The sequence below is a fragment of the Mercenaria mercenaria genome, unplaced genomic scaffold (genome assembly GCF_021730395.1).
Source record: "Mercenaria mercenaria strain notata unplaced genomic scaffold, MADL_Memer_1 contig_4837, whole genome shotgun sequence".
In the NCBI taxonomy this organism is placed as follows: domain Eukaryota; kingdom Metazoa; phylum Mollusca; class Bivalvia; order Venerida; family Veneridae; genus Mercenaria; species Mercenaria mercenaria.
Window position 1 is genome coordinate 19369 of NW_026463097.1, and position 14213 is coordinate 33581.

At 33.5% G+C, this 14213-nt stretch overlaps 1 long non-coding RNA gene across 1 annotated transcript; it reads right to left on the reverse strand.

Annotated features, from left to right (window-relative positions):
- Positions 1 to 370: 370 nt before the first annotated feature.
- Positions 371 to 4247, reverse strand: LOC128554214 (uncharacterized). The gene is made up of 3 exons (XR_008369550.1): positions 4079 to 4247; positions 1955 to 2029; positions 371 to 526 (listed from the first exon to the last, which is right to left on the reverse strand). It is a non-coding gene; the product is annotated as an uncharacterized LOC128554214 (long non-coding RNA).
- Positions 4248 to 14213: the final 9966 nt, after the last annotated feature.

A 14213-nucleotide genomic window follows, 5' to 3' on the forward strand; every position in this document is an offset into this window, starting at 1 on the left:
AAGGGACATAATTCATCCAAAATACTCTACAGTGTTATGAACTCTTGCCTATATAGAGAGACTATTATTATAAACAAGTGACAAAAGTTTCAAAGGGCCATAGTTCAGTCAAATCCTTGATGGAGTTATGTACTCTTGCCTAAAACTTGGTATAATGATGATACATTACTGTTGTAAGTTTCAATACTGTCAAAAGGTCCTTTTAAATTATGGACTGGTAAGAAAAACTTAAACCTGGTGTAATGCCAATGTTGATACCATGGTGAGTATGATAGCTCCCCTTATTTTTCAATTAATCTAACTTTAAACTGAAAACCTCCTAGAAACTGTGATTCTATAAAGTGCACACTTGAAGATAATCTGCTGAATATAATCATCATATATGAAAGTCCTCGCTAAATCAAATTTCACAAATTGAATAACAAATTCATCTTCTTTGACCATGTATAAAGGCCTGGCATATGGTATGAACTCCACTGGACAGCATGATGTGCCAAGAAAGCAACTTCAAAAGCTGATGTCTGACCTAAAATAGATAGAAAAATATTTTATAATGAGGTTACTTAATTGCAGTATCAAATGACAAATATATTGCATACTGAAATAGCTAAATTTGGTTTTATCCAAAACATTTTCCTTTTAAATCATTCTTTTTAACAAGTCTGCTTTTTGCTTCATAATATGCTACTTTATATGAAGGTCACACTGACATTCGACATTTTAATGTAGCAAAAAAAAAAAACAAGAAAAACAAAAAGAGGGCCATGATGGCCCTATATCGCTCACCTGTTATCATTGCACTTAAGGACAAGTCTTCAAGGTCAAAAGATCATAATAAAAAGCAATCAAAAGAATTATGAGAAAATATAGTTGAAATTTTCTTAAAGTAACTTTAAAAAACAAGATTTGAAAACTTTTCGTAGACGTCCACTAGGCAATGCTAAATGCAAATATCTAAGCTCTAGGCCTTCTGGTTTATTTTTAGAAAATTTTGAAGATTTTTCTATGTACAATCAAGTAACCCCATGGGGCGGGGTCATGATTTGAATAAATTTTGTAAAAGTCTACTAGGCAATGCTACATGTCAAATGTCTAAGATCTAGGCCTTCTGGTTTATTTTATATAAATTTTTTGAAGATTTTCCTATGTAAAATCAAGTGACCCCTAGGGCGGGGTCAATTTTGACCCCGGGGGACATGATTTGAACAAATTTTGTAGAGGTCCACTAGGCAATGCTACAAGTGAAATATCTAGGCTCTAGGCCTTCTGGTTTATTTTTAGAAATTTTTTGAAGATTTTCCTATGTAAAATCAAGTCACCCCTGGGGCGGAGTCAATTTTGACCCCAGGGGACATGATTTGAACAAATTTTGTAGAGGTTCACTAGGCAATGCTACAAGTGAAATATATAGGCTCTAGGCCTTCTGGTTTATTTTTAGAAATTTTTTGAAGATTTTCCTATGTAAAATCAAGTGACCCCTAGGGCAGGGTCAATTTTGACCCCCGGGTCATAATTTGAACAACTTTAGTAGAGGTCCACTAGGCAATACTACATGTCAAATATCTAAGCTCTAGGGCTTCTGGTTTTTGAGAAGAAGATTTTTTTAATATTTTCCTATGTCCCATTTGGTTTACCTCGTACGAACGGACGGACGGACAGGACGATCACTATATGCCTCCCGCATCAGTAGATGCCGGGGGCATAAAAAACGGAACATCCCTCTGAAAATATTGCTGACAGTGTCCCTTGTCAAACATGTGCATACAGTATCTTAGAAAGCTAAAAGATATTTAACTTAAGAAATAAACTTGAACCAATGCTGACGCCAGGTTGAGTAGTCGAGCTAAACATTGTGTATGATGGATAATCCACCTATGCAGCTCACAGCTCCATTAAGATGAGTTAAAAAAGGCAAAACAAAATATTGATATAAAACATTACAAATATCACTGACCTTGAAAAGTTCTCTATCCAATAAGAAGTACTTCCACTGGTGCAAGTGTTGAGTTCTTCAATTTCATTGTCTTAACTGGAAGTATATTAATTTCTTAGATTACTTTTAAGAAAAAATCTATAGTGCAAAGATGATATAAATCACAGAGGTAAAAAAAAACAATAACATGTGATAAAAGCAAATAAAGGACTCAGTTTCTACATACACTGTACTTACATTTTGGTAAGTATTCCAAGTTCAAAGACAAAGGTTTCGATATTCATAAAAGATCTCCAGATTTCCTTACAAGAGACATTTTGCAGTATCAAAAATATTTTATGTCAATTGTCACCATACATACATAATATAATGAAAACACTTTAACTGCTTTACAAACTTTAAGTATTTTACTCTCTAAATCTTAACATTAGAATGATTTTAAAGTCTAAGAATTTTGATGAATATGGGCAAAGTTTTTTCTCTCTCCAAATCCTATTGTCATACTTTTCCTTTTAAAGGCGTATGCTAGAATTCCCTGTATATGAGATGGGCGAAAATTTTCCCAATAACAGAATTTCTTTAAACTTTGGATATTGAAGGACAATCATCTAAGAAACAAAAATATGCAATAAAAATCATAGGTCACCGGTATTGAAAAAGAGTTATCTGCCCTTGAAAACATCATTTTTGGTGGAAATGCCGTTTTCAAGGGCAGATAACTCTTTTTCGATAGCGGTGACCTATGATTTTTATTGCATTTTTTTGTTTCTTAGATGATTGTCCTTCAATATCCGAAGTTTGAAGAAATTCTGTTATTGGGAAAATTTTCGCACCAAATTCTAGCATACGTCCTTAACATACCGGTATCTGTAATTATAACTGACACTACAAATTATCATGTCTATATAATGCACTAATGGCATGTTGCCAGTAAACACACTGATATCTGTAGACTAGCTCCTAGATTATGATATATTTAAAAAAAAAAAATTTTAAAATTGTGAATATAGCTAGTTTACATCCTGTGATTACATTAAAGTAATGTCTCCAAAACAAAATCACTAAATTAGACTGGCATCTGACACTATTACATCAAAGTAAGAAAAATGACAAAGGTTGAATTTTTGGACAAATTCTTAATTATCAGTCTAGTGGCTAGTCTATGAAATCACTAAATTAGACTGGCATCTGACACTGTTACATCAAAGTAAGAAAAATGACAAAGGTTGAATTTTTTGGACAAATTTTTAATTATCAGTCTAGTGGCTAGTCTATGAAATCACTAAATTAGACTGGCATCTGACACTATTACACCAAAGTAAGAAAAATGACAAAAGTTGAATTTTTTGGACAAATTCTTAATTATCAGTCTAGTGGCTAGTCTATGAAATCACTAAATTAGACTGGCATCTGACACTATAACATCAAAGTAAGAAAAATGACACAAGTTGAATTTTTTGGACACATTCTTAATTATCAGTCTAGTGGCTAGTCTATGAAATCACTAAATTAGACTGGCATCTGACACTATTACATCAAAGTAAGAAAAATGACAAAAGTTGAATTTTTTGGACAAATTCTTAATTATCAGTCTAGTGGCTAGTCTATGAAATCACTAAATTAGACTGGCATCTGACACTATTACATCAAAGTAAGAAAAATGACAAAGGTTGAATTTTTTGGACAAATTCTTAATTATCAGTCTAGTGGCTAGTCTATGAAATCACTAAATTAGACTGGCATCTGACACTATTACATCAAAGTAAGAAAAATGACAAAAGTTGAATTTTTTGGAAAAATTCTTAATTATCAGTCTAGTGGCTAGTCTATGAAATCACTAAGTTAGACTGGCATCTGACACTATTACATCAAAGTAAGAAAAATGACAAAGGTTGAATTTTTTGGACAAATTCTTTTATCAGTCTAGTGGCTAGTTTATGAAATCACTAAATTAGACTGGCATCTGACACTATTACATCAAAGTAAGAAAAATGACAAAGGTTGAATTTTTTGGACAAATTCTTAATTATCAGTCTAGTGGCTAGTCTATGAGATTTGTAACTTATCTAGTATAAATTACAAATACTTTTATAAAGAACCATTCACCATGTTCATATATAGATCTGTAAGAATGTTCATCCTTACCTGAATCATTGAACTGTGGTGACAGCCTGTCCAGCTGCAAATATTGGTTTCTTTCTCCATTAAATAAAAGATGGTCATCTTGATCAACCATTGACTTTCAAGTACCAATCTGAAATATGCATTTATATGTGTTGATAATATAGGTTTGTTACAGTGGAGGGATCAGCTATGAGAAAATATCTGAAATTCAGACAACAATTTTATTTTATGAAAAAAAAAGTCACCACTTGGAATATACTATTTTCTAGTTAATATTAATTTAACTCAATATCAATAAATGGGAAAGTATCAATGGTCATTTTCTTACTTATATAAAGTTTCACCGTAGATAACATAATGTATAATGATGAAATATTTTTTTTAGTTAGCATTAATTTTGTAGTAACTATATATACATTAAAACTCCAAGGTAAAATGATCTGGAACACATGCTTCATTTAATAAAAATGTATCAGTAATAACATGAAAGCCCTTCTGAAAAAAATGTTAATGTAGAAAATGTAATACTCAGGACTGGTGAATATTAGGTTATGACACCCCCATGATTTCTGAATGAAAAGGAGTAAGCTGAACAATAATGGTAGACAGTTAATGTAAATTTGTCTTAAAATTGGCCCTGCTGTTTCTGACCAGAACATTTTTAAAGTTTCCAATATTACAAATATGGAAAAAGTGACACCCATGTTTATAACAAAAAAATAATTTGTACAGTTTTTAAAGAAGGTCACAAAAGGCCCATTTGTGTGAAATTATTTCAAAACTGGAACAGCAGTTTTATATATATATACATATCAGGAAAAGTGACCATGCCCTCTGGCACCCATGTGTTCATGCTCAGATGAGCTTAAAATGCATTTAATGTAAGAACATTTTTAATAATATTTGAAAAAAAAGTACCAGTGAAATTTGACATATATGTAGAATAAGAAAGAAGACAGGGAATTTTAATAAGTAAGAAGAGAGGGAATTTGCCTATTAACACAGACCATTCTGCTTTTTAATTTCAATATACCACCAAATAGTTTTGCAAGGAGTTTTGCATATCTTTCTAAAATGTGTTTATTTTATAAATCTATTTTTTAATTTAGTATAGTTACTTAGACATGCACATGTGCAGAATAATAAAATGAGGGTTCCACGAGACAAAATAGAAAGAAATTCATCATGTTCATCATATTTTCCAATTTCCAATCACAATTCAATAACATTTCAGTTACAGAATTAAGTATAATTACACTTGCTATCAGAAGTCTAAAAGTAAGGAGACTTAAACTGCATAAAAAAGTTTTATTAGTGTTTAAGAGATTTTAACCTGTTTGAAGATAACCATAGACTTAAAGTTAATTTTACATATTTTGTTATCTTAAAAGAATAATGATGCACAAATTGTTGTTAAGATAGTAGCATGGTATAGTTCAATCTTTCACCTTCATTTTCGTGTGAGGGGGCACTGTGAGTGTGACCAAATGGTTAAGGTCTCTGGCTTCAAATCACTTGCTCCTCATCAATGTGGGTTTGAGTCGCACTAGAGGCGTAATTTACAGATTTTTCAATATATATATGTTTACATTATATTATGTACAAAACTGGCTGTAATGAGATTTTTTCTCTGGGTTTAATGAATTGTTATTTAAAGACAAAGAAAATCTCCTATATAAGTGACCCCTCCCCCCACCCACCCCTCAAATACCAGACTTTTTAATCCCCAATATACAAGATCCTGTCTGGTCCAGTCTGATTAGGGTCCATAAAACCCCTGTAGACTTGACATGTAGCCTAATTATTGTCAGAGAATCATAAATTTTATTGCCTACAGATAATTTGGTTATTTCCTGTGTTTTGCATTGGTGTTTTTTTTTCTTTTTTCTTTTCAGAATGTACACAAAATTATTTTAACTGATAATATACTTATATTGATTGCTCAGTCATGTTGAGTAATGTCCTGGCCAGTTAAATTATAACTCTTATAGGAAAGCATTCTCTGACACTCCTTAACAATAAAATAATTATTTAAGAGACATTACAAGTTTGTTTATTCAATGATTATGATCTTTTAATCAAAAGTAAGCAAATAAAACCAGAAAAAAATGATAATTGCTGAATTTTATTAAAAATTAAAGAAGCGTTCAGTTGCATTTTTAATAGATAAAAAGGGATATGGACAGAAGGATTTTATATATTAACAAGAGGGCCATGAAGGCCCTGTATCGCTCACCTGACCTATTGACCTAAAGATCATCAAGATTAACATTCTGACCAAGTTTCATCAAGATATGTTCATAAATGTGGCCTCTACAGTGTTAACTAGCTTTTCTTTTGATTTGACCCCGTGACCTAGTTTTTGACCCAACATGACCCAGATTTGAACTTGACCTAAAGATCATCAAGTTTAACATTCTAAGTTTCATGAAGTTACAGTCATAAATGTGGCCTCTAGAGTGTTAACAAGCTTTTCCTTTGATTTGCCCCCATGACCTAATTCTTGACCCAACATGACCCAGATTCAAACTTGACCTAAAGATCATCAAGTTTAATACTCTGACTAAGTTTCATGAAGATATAGTCATAAATGTGGCCTCTACAGTGATAACAAGCTTTTCCTTTGATTTAACCTAGTGACCTAGTTTTTGACCGAAGCTGACCCAGGTTTAAACTTGACCTAAAGAGCATCAAGCTAAACATTCTGACCAAGTTTCTTTAAGATATGGTCATAAATGTGGCCTCTACAGTGTTAACTAGCTTTTCCTTTGATTTGACCAGGTGACCTAGTTTTTAATCCTACATGACCCAGATTCAAACTGAACCTTAAGATCATCAATATTAACATTCTGACCAAGTTTCCTGAAGATACAGTCATAAATGCGGCCTCTACAGTGTTAACAAGCTTTTCCTTTGATTTGACCTGGTGACCTAGTTTTTGACCCCAGATGACCCAATATTGAACTCATCCAAGATTTTATAGAGGGTAACATTCTGACCAAGTTTCATTAAGATTGGGCCAAAAATGTGACCTCTAGAGTGTTAACAAGCTTTTCCTTTGATTTGACCTGGTGACCTAGTTTTTGACCCCAGATGACCGAATATCGAACTCGTCCAAGACTTTATGGAGGGTAACATTCTGGCCAAGTTTCATTAAGATTGGGTCAAAATTGTGACCTCTAGAGTGTTAACAAGCTTTTCCTTTGATTTGACCTGGTAACCTAGTTTTTGAACCCAGATGACCCAATATCAAACTGGTCCAAGATTTTATGGAGGGTAACATTCTGACCAAGTTTCATTAAGATTGGGCCAAAAATGTGACCTCTAGAGTGTTAACAGTCAAATTGTTGACGACAGACGGACGGACGGACGACGACGGACGCCGGACACAGGGTGATCACTAAAGCTCACCTTTGAGTACTTCGTGCTCAGGTGAGCTAAAAATGTATAATTCCCCTAGTGTTGTCTAAATAACGTTTCTTTTATGTAAAATAAAATCCAGCAATAAAGATATATCATTGTTCAAAATACACATAATTTATTATTTCTAAAATCTAAGTGCCTGAATGCATTTTTTTACATTTTTGATAAAAAAAAACAGCAATGATGAGATGTAAATCAAAAATATGATAAAAACACTGTTGTATCTTATCACTTTGTGTATTTAGCCCTAATTCAATTAAGCTTTCTAAACTGGTTATAAAGGTGAGAACTGATTTGCTATAAAGGTGAGAAATATCACCTGCAATTTATTTAAGTACTGCACAGTAGCTATACAGTAGCTTATTATGATAAACAGAAGCAAGTCTATCAATGGTCCAGACTTGTGTATTGGCCCTTACCTCCAATACCAGACATTATCATCCCCATAGGCCACATACCAGGCACACAAAAATCAGTGTCTTTAATTATTATTTACTGTAACAGTGAAACAGAATTAAGTTAGCTCTGTGTATTTAACTGTTCTTGAAAAAGGGTTGCTAAAAAGCTCTACCGAGCTTATGTTAACTTTTTCACAAAGCAAAGGTAAATAAAGATTACCTTTACCTTTACCTATTCCAACTTAGTCAAAATAACTGGACGTTAAGATTGTTCTATATTTGGGTGGTTTTCAAAATAATGAAGAAAAAGTGGGACATAGAGTTGTAAACCTATTTCTTATGGTGGTCACCTATTTTATATGATAGCCAAATACTTCAGATTTCAAGGAAATAACTTTGGGAAAGTGTTGAGAAAAACCAAAGAGCTATATAAATATTTATACTTCTTTGGAAAAACCTATCAGAAAAAAGTGAAAGTTCAGTGAATTTCAATTGCAGTATGATGGGTGATAAATGTTGCAGTGTTTTATGATAAGGAAATATATCAGCAGTTATATTTTCAACATATATGATAAGCAATAGGTGTAATGTGTATGGTTTGAAACTTATTCAATCAAATGTTTGTGGAGATTGGTTTTTAAAATCAGCCTTTCTGCACAAATCTGACATGAAAATAAAACTTTGCCTAGAAAATTTGTTGCTTAATGAAAATAAATTAACATATTATTATAAAACCTATTTTTCCTCAAATTTTGAATGTTTAAAACATGCATAATTTCAAGAATGTCCAGTAATCTTAATTTCTAAAATTTTCAACTCAAAATTGAGTTATATTGCAGATGCACAGGGGACACATACTGAAAATCAATATAATATTCATTCGTTATTAGTTTACTGTTCATAATTTTTTTTTCACAAGAAACACAATGCTTATTCAACAGCATGTGTTCCTTTAAATGAAAAATAAGTGACTTTAAACATAACCAACACATTGAAATCATTTATTCTACATGCATTGCCTACTGAGAGTAGAAAATGACAAAATGCCATGCATGGTAAAATGTGACAGTAAAATTCATACATACTTTATTATGTAACTAAGAAGATGCACACCGGACAAACTGCAGCAAAATATATATTCATAGAATATGTTCATAGTAAGTAAACTTTTTTTCAACTACACAGTATTCACTTGTGAACATTTACATAATGTGGGTAAACTTAAGCACTTGTGAAACAAAAAAAATGATGTTTCCACTTTTTAACTTGAAAACTGGTTACTTCTGAAAAAATGCAAACAATGAATTCTAAATTGTCCAGAGTTTCTTATATAATGGTATATTAAATGAATGTCAAAAAAGGGTGCACAGGGGACATCACTTTTGGCTTTGTGAATGTTGAAAAGTCCTTAATATGTCAAGTTAAAAAGCTGCTTTTTATCAACTGTAACTCCCTTTCAAGGAAAAAGAGCCGTGCCACGAGAAAACCAACATAGTGGGTTTGTGACCAGCATGGATCCAGACCAGCCTGCGCTTCCACGCAGTCTGATCAAGAACCATGCTGTCCGCTTTTAAAGCCTATTGGAATTAGAGAAACTGTTAGCGAACAGCATGGATCCTGACCAGACTGTGCAGATGCGCAGGCTGGTCTGGATCCATGCTGGTCGCAAACCAGCTATGTTGGTTTTCTCAAGGCACGGCACAAATAAAGTATAATCTAATTTTATTTTTAAAACAATAAAAGAAATCTGACACTTAACAACTAAAAAGTTGCAAAGGGGACATTTTTGGGTGTATAGACATTCATCAAATGTCTGAGAAAGTTGATCTGTTAAACAAAAAAAACATACTCTGTCTTCACAGCTGAAAGGATAAAGATCTTAGAAAAACATTAGGACTTTAGAAAACTAATGGGGTTTCGAAATTGTAGTGTTCTACATTAAAATTTTGTACTTTTTCACTATATTTTTGTGAAGAGGGTTCCATCACAAGATGTGAAATATTGGTGAGAGTAGATGTTGGTAATGAAAAAAGAGTATTTTGCTTTAAATGTACAGAGTTTAAGCTTACTGGAACCACTATCGAGTCTGCTTCTTGGAATAACCAGTACTAGTGTCATATGAGAAGTCCTGACCCCACTGGGGCTCAAACCCATGACCCCTGGATTGAGCTGAGCCAACAACTTACATACTACATAATTAAACATCAACTAATGAGGAACTCGTGCGGACGCATTGGTTGATAGGGCTATTATGCTGTCCTACAGAGGTGAAGGCCCCAGGTTCGATTCCTGGCAACTCCCATTCATGATTGCGGTGTGACCTTGGGTAAAGCACTTTATCACGATTGCCTCATGTAATAGATACGTTGTTTTGTTGTTGGGGAATAGCGAAAAGTCAGTTTATGTTTTTTTTTATGTTTATTAAAATAATATATCCAGAATAAAATTTAAGATGTTGTCAGGTCTAAAGATTCTAGCAAACTGATACAGAAATACAGAGGTACAGAAATATAATTGATTAAGCAATTACAAAGGCAGCATTCAATGACATATCAAAGAAACAAACATATTGAATCAAAAGATTTTACAGTAATGTGTTAATGATACATGTCAATCAACATGGAAAATAAGAGACTTTGAAGAACTAATTATAAACTGAATGGAGAGATTTGGTAACAAGGTTCTAATGACAAATGTCAATCACTTTGGCCTTCCTTAACTCTTTGAAGTTTGAGACCACCCAAAATTCTAGAAAATATACAAAATGTACATGTAAAAAATATAGATGTGAATATCACATATATAACATCCGCCCTCGAAAAGAAAACAATTAATTATTAACAAATCAACATTACATTTTTTTTTTTTAGCTTATTTATATATGCAAAATAATGAAAAAATAAATGTACAAGCAACGAACATACAAAAAATCTCACCAAATCAACTTGTATATGATGTAAATTTAATATGTAGCTGAAACTACACAAACCATTTACAGAAACCTGAGGTGCTCTATAATACCATAGTGCAAAATTAATGCTTATTACATGATCAATGTACATTTGACGGTACAAACTAGATTTCCAGGTTATAATACATCACAATATAAGCAGAGCCTGCCATAAATGCTTGTTATTATCACACTAAATGAAAATTCTATGCAGAGCCTGCCATAAATTCTTGTAATAATCACACTAAATGAAAAATCTATCAGGATCCTAGTGTAACTGAACATAACAAGTTTTAGAATACCCCGACTTGGTATCAAAATGTAATTATTCAATGCCCATTGAAAGGAACATGATTAGAAGGAGTCTGTTTACCCATTTGTAAACAGACATTTTCTAGTAAAATACCCTTTTGAACTTAGAAGCCTTCGCACTACACAAAATGCCATCACAAACCTATGTACATTAATTATTCAATGTCAACAATGACAGGGGGTGGTTTCTCTCTGACCTGTTTTAATGCTAATTTGCTCATGGCTGTCAAAGGAACCCAAACAGCATTTTCAGTTGGTTCCCCTCTAAACTGAACAAGATACTGTCTTTCATTATTTACATACTTCTGTCCCAGAACTTTTTTGATTTTGTGATATCCATTATCCATTACATCATCACTACTCATCACATCACTCAAATTCACAGTCAAGCCCAGCCTATCTGGCTCTTTCCTCTGACGGCATGATTTTCGGATAGGGGGCGTGATTTCTTCCTCTTTATGGTCTGTTAGTTGTTTATTTTGTTCAATTATTTGTTCATTCTGTTTACTGGCCTCACAGCATTCAACACTAGGCATGAAATATGACGATGGGTTCGGCTTTCTGACATAGGCCATTTTCAGTCTATTAATGTGAACAGCATTTTTTAATAACTGACCATTTTCAAGATTTTTCAGATTGACAAGGTGTGAACTGGGAAGATTAACAACAACAAAAGGTCCTGAATATCTGTTCTGAAGCTTTTGTCCTGTTCCTTTTGTTTCCGTTAAAAGATAAACATAATCTCCTGGTGAAAGGTGAAGGACATTTTCTGTTAGATTTTCTCTTTCTGTCATTTTCTGTTGATATGATGTAATATTATGTTTCACTTCAGTCCGAATTATATTCAGTTTGTCAATCTGTTTACGAACGTATGCCTGCATATCAGATGGTACCGTATTAAAATCCGATGGTATTGGTGCACTGAGGGAATTTTGGTCTTTGTCCGAATACTATTTCATGCGGTGAATATCCCATACCTGAATGAACCGACTGGTTAATAGAAAATGTAACCGAACTGAGCACTTCATTCCAACTATTTCCCTTGTGTTGTAGGTATGGTGTGAGACGTTCTGCGATAGTTCTGTGTGTGCGTTCACATGCTCCAAGACAATGGTGACTGAAACTTGGTGTGAATTCCTGTGCAATATGCAAATTTTTGCAAATTTCCTGCAGACATTTAGAAGTGAACTCTGTTCCTAAATCAGAAATTAATGTATCACATACTCCATATTTGGTGAATATTTGAACAAGAGCAGAAGAAACGGAAAGTGTATCTTTATTTGCAATAGGGATGGTCACTAAGTATTTACTAAACATGTCTACAGCTGTCAAAACATATGAATATCCTTGGCGTGTTATTGGTAAATGCCCATATAGATCTACTTCCCAAACTTGAAACGGCTCAGTTGGTGTGGGGTAGGCTGTAACCCGTGCCTTTGTTGGTTGTTTGGTAACTTTGTATTTTTGACAGTAATCACACGATCGTACATAATCCGTAACTATAGGTCCCATACGTTTGAAAAAATACTTTTCACGCAATCTATCTAAAGTGTCATGTATTCCCGAATGTCCACTCATTGGCGAGTCATGGTATAATTGTACAACTTCTTTGATCATAACAGCAAGAACAACTAACTGATAACTGTCGAGTAATTTTGCCCGGTTTGATTTTGACTGACGTGAATGCATTAATAATCCATCAATAAGCAAATAATCCGTTGACTCAAGAAGAATTCTACGGGCTTTTTTCTGTCCTTTCGGTAATTCATTGTTACCTAAGTATTTAATGAGAGAGGATAGTTCAGGGTCACATTTCTGTAATTCCTTCACTTTCTCAACACTAAAGTCAAACTTTTGAAATAGTTCAAAGCTAATATCCGTGTTATTCTGTTCAGAAGAAGAAGGTGATTCACTAGTTTCATATTCACTTGTAATCTCAGTGACTGTTGACGATGAATCAGTATGGACAGTTAAACTGTCAGTGTTACAAAGTTTCTCCTGTCTTGGTTTTGAATAGCCCGATTTTTTAATATGATCTGTGGCATAATCCTCACTATCCGCATCGTAATTGCCATCTTCTTCTCGTATTGTCTCTAATGAGTTTTTAACCTTGGCATGATTAACAATCAGAGAGTTAATGTCCTGTTTAGAATTGCATAACAAGTCAGTCAATGTTTTCCCATCTGGCAACCTAACGCATGTTTGTTTTTCTGGTATGTAAGGGAAACAGGGATCATTTTCATCAGCACTAAATTCCAGTTGTTCAGAATGTTTGTTTGGGAAGCACCTGGATAAAGCATCTGGCACTGTCATTTCACTTGCTTGTTTGTATATTATTTCACAGTCAAATTCTTGTAAAATTGCAAGCCATCTTTCATATATTGCACCTTTCATTTGTTTCTGAAAAAGTGGTTTTAAGCTTTGATGGTCACATTCAACAAAGAAATGTCTACCCCGTACGTAAGATGCACAATCTAAAACACTTGTCACCATTCCTAAAAGTTCGAGTTTGGTAGGTCCATATGATTGCTGATAACTGTTCAATGACTTGGATCCAAATCTGACGACACGTATAGTTTCACCTGTGTTGTCATTTGTTGGATGTTTTTGATAAAGCATGTATCCGATGCCCTTACTGGAAGTGTCAACTGATAAATAAAATGGTAAGTCGAATCTTGGGAAAGCTAATGCTTCAGAATTTAGCAGTGAATTTTTCAACTCTTCAAACGCACTTTGGTGTTCCTGTAACCATTTAAATTTTACATCTTTTTTGAGTAATGTGTATAAACACGCCGATTTCGCACTAAAATTAGGAATGAATTTTCTAAACCAGTCCATAAGTCCGAGAAACCGATGTAACTCTTCGCACTTTTTGGTGTAGGATAATTTCTAATAGCTTTCAGCCGATCAGGCGGTGGCCGAATTCCTTCCCGTGAAATTTCATGACCCAGAAATATGCATTTATTCTGTGCAAATTTACATTTGTAAGGTGATAACTTCAATCCTGCAGCTCGTAGCCTTGAAAATACATCATTAAGATCATCTATATGACGCGAGAATGTTGGAGATACTA